Source organism: Triticum aestivum, chromosome 7B (genome assembly GCF_018294505.1).
Source record: "Triticum aestivum cultivar Chinese Spring chromosome 7B, IWGSC CS RefSeq v2.1, whole genome shotgun sequence".
Taxonomy (NCBI): Eukaryota; Viridiplantae; Streptophyta; class Magnoliopsida; order Poales; family Poaceae; genus Triticum; species Triticum aestivum.
Window position 1 is genome coordinate 255,141,995 of NC_057813.1, and position 2,561 is coordinate 255,144,555.

Consider the following 2,561-nt stretch of genomic DNA (forward strand, 5'->3'; position numbering starts at 1 on the left):
GGGTCCAAGTGAACTAAGTCAGAGTGACTGAAGTGATGCTCAACCCAAATCCTATGTCTTCAAGCAAAGACAATGAGAGCAAAACTTATCCAGAGCTGGATGAGTCAGCTTTGCTTGTAGCCCAAGTAAAGTTGCCGCGTGTGTTTGAAATCTGACTGTTGGAACACATGTTAGTTCCTTAGTGACCCAGGGTCATTTCGGACAAATCAGGTCGGGTTGCCTTGTGGCTATAAATAGCCCACCCCCTACAACATAAATTGGTGGCTGCTCAGAGTTAGTATACGGCTTTTGTCGTTTGAGAGCAACCCACCTCGAAGCATTTGAGAGAGAGAAATCCTTGCGAGAACAAAGCCCAAACACCCAAAGCCAAAGAGTGTTAGGCATCACTAAAGTCTTTCTGTCTGTGTGACCTGAAGACTTATTACACTAGAGGACTGTGTATCCTCCAGCCGGTTAGGCGTCGCGTGCTGAGCATCCAAGAGTCATTGTGGATTGCCGGGTGAACGAAGTCTGTGAAGGTTTGGAAGTCTACCTTGAAGACTTACCAGAGTGATTGGGCGAGGACTAAGTGTCCTTAGCTCAAGGGGAATAAGGTGAAGACACGGTCTTCTGAGTTGAATCTCAGCCTCCCTAACCAGACATACAGTTGTCACAGCATCTGGAACTGGTCCAACAAATCCTGTGTCTTCAACAAGTGACTGGTTCTATCTCTTCCCTCCTTTACTTTGAGTTTGTCTTCGTGAAGTCATTGCCTATCTGTCTTATCTGTTTGACTTCATTGCTTGACCACTATTGTTGATTGGCTTCATACTATCTTCCATCCTGATCCTACTACCTAGCTGCTATTAGTCTTCGTACGTTAACGCTATTGCATACTTGTCTATGGCTTGCTTGTTGTAGTTTATCTTCCGCTGCATATCAATTGGGTCATTTCTATTGTTTGTCTTCGAAACTTCCACGTTTTGAAGACTTAGATAAAAATAGCCTATTCACCCCCCTCTAGTTGATAACTAGCACTTTCAATGACCATAAAGACTACTTAATTACAGACCGTTTGGATACAGAGTGGCTCTGGAACTCCTGGTGGTTGAGTGAGTCTTCATGGTCGAGTGTCTTCAAGTCCGTCGAGTGGAATCCCTCTAGGTCGACTGGAAGACGATTTCTTCTAAAGATGTCCTTGGGGAGGGTACCTTGGACAGGTCCATGACCCTACCCTAGGTACATGACTTCATCACAGGGCGCGCCAGGGGCCCGCGTGAGGACGCTCCCCGCGCACGGCAAGGGAGCCTGGTGCCGGAGCTCCCCCCACGCCACGAGGCGCATGGCGCCATCTCCGTGGTGGTGCGTGCCACCTGGAAGCGGGGCCTTCCCCGAGGAAGGCGCCGGTGAGCCCTCCCCCAGCCAGGGACCCACGGCCACCCTACTGTCGCCCACATATCCCCTTGCCCCTTGGTCATGTCCTGGTTTTCGGATGCCCCAACAGTGGTCGGGGTATGCGCGGGGTGGGGTCCCCGTCTAGGGAGCAAGGAGTGCCCCTCAAGTCTGTGCTCGTGACACTCTCACGTAATAATGAGTGGGGTTGTACATGCCCCGGAGTCTCGGGAGTGCTGCACCTGAGCCTCACGGGGGCTCCCGCCCACACCCAAGTGGAAGCTCCATGCTCCACGCTGGCAGACGACACTGTCCTCGAATGACTATGCCCACGCCCAGTGGAAGCACTGAGCTATGTGCTGGTGAGAAGACTAGTGTATACGCCGAACGCGGTGGTCTTTTTGCTCTCTTTTGTAATCTGGTTCGCTATTTTTGAATAAAATTCGAAGTTTTGTGCATTTACTAAAATGAAAAAGGGGGGGAATTTTTTGATTCGCGGTGTTTCATTTTTCTTCTATTTGTGTTTTGGGAGGCACGACTGCTGCCTGCTATCCCCTCCTACGTGCCCCGCGAGCGCGGGCTGGGCATGGCGTGTGCATCTGAGCTAACCCCAGCGGTATCAGAGCCCCCTTGGGGCCGAGGACGCAACTGCCACGGGTCCGCCCATGCGCACACCTCACCAAAGCTTTGGCGCCTGCCTCCTCGCGCGATGCTCTCAAGCGAGCCAGGTGGCACACATCATGCCCGACACTCGGCTGTTGGCCTCAGGAGTATTCAACTCTTGCGCTTGGGAGCACTCAGCGTCGGGCGCCTCTCACGCTCCCGTGAAGCTCAACGCCCGGCAGGGGCGCATCAGGAGACCCTAAGCTCTCGCAAGCCCCTCCTAGGGTTTCATGGACTGGGGGCTCCGAAGGGACCATCTTAGGAGAAGGGTGTCTCTGCGATACAAGAACTTGTCCAAGGTCATGAACACCAAAAGCTAAGTCATACCAACTACTCCAGTGAAGAGCCTCCCATCTCATGGCGGCATATCTTCAAAAATAATTAGAAGGCATATCATTGTTTTATACATCATAGGGGAACCATCTCCAAAAAAATGATTTCATGCCCACGCGGGGTCACATTCAAAGTCTTGACAGGAAAACAGGGAAATACAAGCCTAGCGAGACGCACTATCACCGTCTTCGCTG